A 6,088-nucleotide genomic window follows, 5' to 3' on the forward strand; every position below is an offset into this window, starting at 1 on the left:
AAATCTGCCGTGGCATTTGTAGCCTAAACAATACCAGAGAAAACAGATTGGCTTCCCGCCCTGCCCTGAACAGCACAAGCAATGGCTTGACTGAATCAAGTAATCTGGGCTTTCATTACTGACCCTTTTCCTGCTATTTGTCTCATTTGTTTCCTCTTCTTCCCTCTGCATTTTTGCTCCAGGGTTATTTATTTTTTCTCCTCGCTCCTTTTATTTTCATTTTTTTTTAAAGCCTGCCTCTCGTTTTTATTTTTTTTTCTCTCCTCCTCTTGCCTCGTCAATTATTTTCATTTCAAACCTGCGTTTCCCACAAAATCAAAAGGAACTTTATCTGAACGCACATATTTATGGAGTTTTTCTTCACTTCCACTGTGCCCCAAGAGCCCGGTCCTTTTGCTTTGCTGTCTTGTTTCCTTGGAAATACAGGGCATGTCCCTCTAAGCCAAGGCGACTTCCCAGGCCGGTAGAGACCTTCATAAAGTAGGCAATTGGCATGTTTATCACTGTTCATTAACGAGTTAGGATAATCCTAAGTCAGATGAGTCTGACTTGTGAAGTCAGTCTGCGAGGTTTTACAAGGCAAATTTCTCAATTTGACCAGTGAAGTCATTTGCAGAATCGGAGAATCTGCACCGGTAGGTGGAAAAACGAGGAAACTGTCGGTGCGTGATGGTGATGACATGTCAGAGAAAGAAGTGACCAACGCCCACGATGTCATCCAGAGGTACTTCCCTGCATTGTGCAACTTCTAGAGGGTTTAGTGCACCATTCGTGCTGAACCGGTTCGGATATGCACCCAAGCAAAGCAACAGTGCCCGCAGTGGTGAAGCCCTGGGCTTGTTCTTCACCCTGAGCCTTGATAATCTGAGCTCATGCAAGCACTTGCACTTTGTGCACTAAACCATCGGTGCAGATAAGGCTAAAAGCCAAGTCTGAAAAAAAAGCATGTGTAATATAGCCTGGGGCCTCATGCCAAGAGTGATAAAATGCCTTATAAACACAGCTGACCTCACCAAAGCCCTGTCAAATTGGGAAGGATTAATATTCCTCCTTTGGTAGGACGAAACTGAGGCACGGGCCAGCTTTGCCTGTGGGACCAAGCTGCAGTGTGTGTGACGGGTATCGGCGTGCCCGAGTGGCCTCGACTGCAAATGTCCTCAGTGCAGGGTGAAGAAAACACATCTTTCTTACAAAACAGCAGGATGAGTTATTTTTGGGTCTCTAGAAATCTTCTGTTTTCCAGCATTATCATTCTTACCCTACCAGGGGAACATGACTGACCTAATTAGAGTCTAATTCCAACAGTACAAGACTCAACTTGTAAATAAAAACTTTTTTTTTTATTTTGGGTTATTTTTAATGTATGTACAAGTGCATCTGATTGGTATAAATACCCCAGAGGTGGGGGGCAGAGGAGGAGCAGGGCAATTGAAGTCATCAGAGAAGCTGAACTATGGAAAATTTGGGATGAAGCAGGGCAAATTTCCAGACTGATTTATGAGGCTGTGATTTAGTCTGCTGGGAGACTGTGTCCTCTGGGGTTAAACATCATGTAATCTGATGGAAATTAGGAAATGTTTTACCCCCCACCATGGAAAGGACCGGCAGAGGAAGGATTCAGCATTTCAATTCTCCATCCAGCTAAAACCATCCAGGGTGACTGATGAAGACACTTTCATTGATCCATAACCGTCTCTCCACCACAGAAGAAATTAAAGAGGTTAGAAAAAGATACTCATTTTCAATAAAGCCCGTTTCATGAAGTAAGTGTTCATCTAACCAGCCAAACACCTGGCTTTAGTTGCTATACAAAAATCCTCCTGGCGAGGTTGAGTGAGAAGCATCCAGCCATACCTGCTTGGATTTTCGGGAGGGCCAGTGCCCGAACATGCTCGGGACCCGCTGACAGGGAGTCCGCAATGATAAACGAATCACGAGCCAAACAGCTTCATCCCTGCCCTTAGTCCATGCACAGGATGTGCCTGGAAAAAAATAACCAGAGCCCAAGCACTGGAGACAGAAATGATGGACCAAAGTTTGCCTTTGGGCACAGATGCTGCTCTGAGCGCCGGGTCTGGCCGAGCAGAGATCCTGGCTCTAAAATGGATTACACCCACCGGGCTGTTCTTAACATGTGTCCTCGTGAGATAGGGTGGGTTTGGAGGTAAAGGGATTATGGTAGAAAGGGCTGTATGGTGTGTGTTTAAAGCTGATGTCTTCAGGGCCATGTCATGATTTTTGTTTTTTTCCTGGCTTGACTTCTGATTTGGAAGTGGCTCGGCAGAAATTGAGGTCACTGCGAATGTGGCAATGCCACTTCGCTTTCTGGAAAGCGCTGGCTGCTTCATCGAGTGAGCCTGAGCTACCAGCTGGGAGGTCTGAAAAGAGAGAAGTTCTTTGGTACAATGTGAGACGGGCAAAGGAGAGGTTGTTCTTGGAGGAGCTGGTGTCCGAGTGCGTGGGGAGTGCACAGACCGCTGCCCCTCCGTGCTTTCTGTAATTGGTTTTATGCTGTAACGCTGGCTGTAGCTTCTAATTTTCCATTCTTGCTCGGAAATTATAGAGGAGTGAAAGGGAGATGGGTTTCAGCTGTCGACGCTTCAGGAGCATTCAGAAGCATTGCTGGATGAAAGGAGCAATGTGGTGTTTTAGCTCTGCAGAGGTCTCAGAAATACCCGGGCACGAAGCACTGTGTGGTTTCGGGCTCGGTGAGAAGGAAGGCAGAAAGCGGTGCCAGCCCTCGGTCATCCCCCGGCTGCTGGAGCTCTTTGAGGAAGTCGTACATCTGGTGCTTTCCCATTTAGTCCTTTCAAGAGGCTCATTTTGAGAGCGAGGTTTGTAAGGAAGAGCCAGAAATAAACAGCTCGTGATCCCATTTGCGGGACGAGAGGAACATAAGAAGGGAATTGTTAAAGATGGGACAATCAGTGAATAAAAGCCTATTTTTTAACAAGACTGACATTTTGCTCTGTCTATTGGAAGACTGTTGCGTGTTAACAATGTGACTTTTTCCATATCATGGGGAGGAAAGGAAAATCTCTGGGCTTATAATACAGCAGCTAAAGAAAAAGCCTGAGATGCGGCAGAGCATGTGTCTCCTGGGGGTGGGCTTCTACCCGGTGGTCTGTGTCCACGCAGGACTTCTCTCCCCTTGGCCTCATTCAGTCCTGCCAACCAGACAGTGACAAAATCACCTCTCCTCCAGGGAGGACTCTGTGGTTTAATACTTTTTGCGCCTCTGTCTGTCTCTCTGGGAGTTTTTACAAACAGAAGGGGTTTTCATTTGTCAGCCCTGCTCCTCTGGAGTTCTGCATGAAGTTTAATATCATCTTCTATGCCCCATCAATTCAGTCGTCGTTTCCCCAGTTGCTCTAAGATGTATTGTCCCATTTTTACAGCTAGGACACTACCAGCGACCACGGCCAGATGTCCCAGCTCAAATCCCCTTCTGGTTGTGTTAACCATGGTGACCGTCAGCTTTTGAATCCCCACGTATCTACTTCGCTTGGCCACCTGTCCCCTCTCGCCGCAGTGGAAGGGTGCTGTGCCTCGGGACGACAGTAACACAAACACGGGGAAAGTATCCGATGCATGGAAGCCAAGGACCCTGCCGCTGCTGCGATAAGGAGTGGTAGCTAGCGTGTGAGTTAATATCGAACAGAGATTGTTGCTGGGGTGGGGTGGCAGGAGCAAACACACCAGGAGCCACCGCAGTGGGATGGACCACGTGGTGGCCAGTGGACAAGCGTGGGAGGCATGTGGGGCCGTGGGGTCGCCCTGAGTCACTCCTCCTCTCCCCAGGGTGTAAGAATATATATTCTTTTTATAGCACTGTGCATATTGCCAGGGCTCCTGCAAGCCTCTTTAGGGTCCTTGGGTTTTCTTATTAATGGAGAAAGCAATGGCACTCTGTTGGTGTCACTAAGAAGGGTGATGTCAGAGGGGCCAAGGCCACATCTGCTTATGACCTACAGGACGAGGTTGCTTTTGGACTGCTCTGGATCCTCCACAGGTACAGATCATTAGCCCTAGAAACATCACTAGGGCTGTAAACCATCTCTGTCTTCTAATATATAACCGTGCCCGTAGCCCGGTGCATCAAAGAAATCGCTGGCCATTGATGTGACTCTTACTGATGGGGTTTAACAGCTTTCTCGGAGACGTTTCCTATTAAGTTATTATCTGAAATGGGAGAGGAGGAAAATAAAATGACAATGTTGTGAAACACTTGAAATTAGAAGCAGCATTGATGTCAACTCACAGTCTGCTGCTGGTGCTGCTGTTATTTTTCACTCGTTTTAGCACATCCGCTGCACAAGTGCGGTGGGGAGCCCTCATCGCTCCCCCTTTCAGTACCACAAGACATTTTTCTTGGGTCACCAGCCTTGGAGAGGTGAAAGCTGTGTCGCCCAAACTTGGGCAACTTTCTTCCTTTCCCTTAGATAAGGTGTTGGGATGCTGCGGCAGCCTCACCTGCAGCACTGTTGTGTGGTTTGCTTGCCCACAACGCTAAAACCCTTTAAATGTTGCCAGGAAACCTGATCGGGAGAGCCTTCCCCTCTGCTTTATCCCTCCTGGATGCCATTTCAGTGATATTCACATTAAAAAAATAGCCTCAGTAAGTACACACTCTACCATCGCATTTGGTCTAAAGGACTGCGTAAGTATAAAAGCATCACTTTAATACATTCAATTCGTATAAAATTGCCTGACAATGACTGCTCAGGATCACCCCACCTGCAGCTCTGAGTCGTGGTAGCAATTTTGGTTGGGAGGGTGGACTTTTTATCGACGATGATTTTCTCAAACCCGTGGAGCTAGGGAGACAGCGGCGCTCTGAGACACATGCAGAAAACAAAACAAAACTCAGGTAAATAAGGAGTTTGCAGAAGTTCACCAGCCACACAGGTCCCCAGCGGGGATGCTGCCGAGCCCGGCTGCAGGAGCCGCAGTAACGTCCCCGCCACCATCCATATGGGTTTCTTCTCCTGAGCCTTCATCGCCGTAGGGTCACTGGGAGGTTAGCAGAGCGTCACTGCCGGGAAGAGAAGTGGTCCCCATGTGAAATGCGTCAGGGGGGACGGTGTCACTGTCCCCTCGCCCCACCTGCGTGACAGAGCACCGCAGGTTCGATGGGGCTCTGCATCCCTTCTTCTCCTTAGAGTGATACCTCTGGCTCAGTCGATTGCTCCTACTCAAACCTATTTTGGACAAATGAGCCACTTCATTGCAGCGTGAAGTTGCTGCACAGATTATTTACTTTTTTGAGGGTAGCTGACATCCTTGTTCTCCTCTAACGTCTGGCTCTGCCTCGGTTTCTGTCTGAGAGAGGAGAAAATACTGAACCATAAACCTGCTTCCCGCTGCGAAATCACAACAGCTGTTAGCAGAGGTTATTGGAAAATCAAAGGGTTTGCGCGAGGGAAGAAATGCAGCTAATCCCAGCCAGGGAGTTGCTGCCCCAGCACCTGGTTTCTCCTCATGTCTTTCATCGCAGTTCTTGATGTCTTTGCAGTATGGGACCCCGTGAGGGGGAGAACCAGCCTTTGGATGCAACGATAAAGGATAACTCCCAGGGTATGGTTGCTTCAAGGTGTCTTATAAGGAGGAGACCACATAAAATGGAGAATAAAGTTCCTGCTGCAGCACGCTGCCGGGGTTCAGCTCTTCAGAGCAGCCTGGGGAAGCAAAAATCAGGCACACGCTTCCATAAACCGGTTAATTGATGCTGTCAGCCACTGATGATGTGAATCATCGAGCACATCGCAGCCATGTGGAACTGGGGATGTCTGAGACGTTGTCCTTCCAAAAATGTCAGCGCTGCCACTCGGCTCTTCCATGTGGGCGTGGAGGTGAACCCTGCACCCCCCCCCAGCAGCTCAGCACCCGTTCCGTGTGTTTTATGAGGCAAAATAAATGTTTGGGCAGAGGCAAAAAACACCGCTGGCCTGCGGGCATGGCCACACGTGATCTGCCTGCACTAACTGGCCGATAATTGCAGAAGCCCTTGTGTTTCTTCAAGGCCGAGCGTGCCAAAGAGCGATGCCTGGGGCAGGGGAGCGTGATGGGGGCTCGTCTCCCCTCGGCC

This window comes from Accipiter gentilis, chromosome 33 (assembly GCF_929443795.1).
Source record: "Accipiter gentilis chromosome 33, bAccGen1.1, whole genome shotgun sequence".
Lineage (NCBI taxonomy): Eukaryota > Metazoa > Chordata > Aves > Accipitriformes > Accipitridae > Astur > Astur gentilis.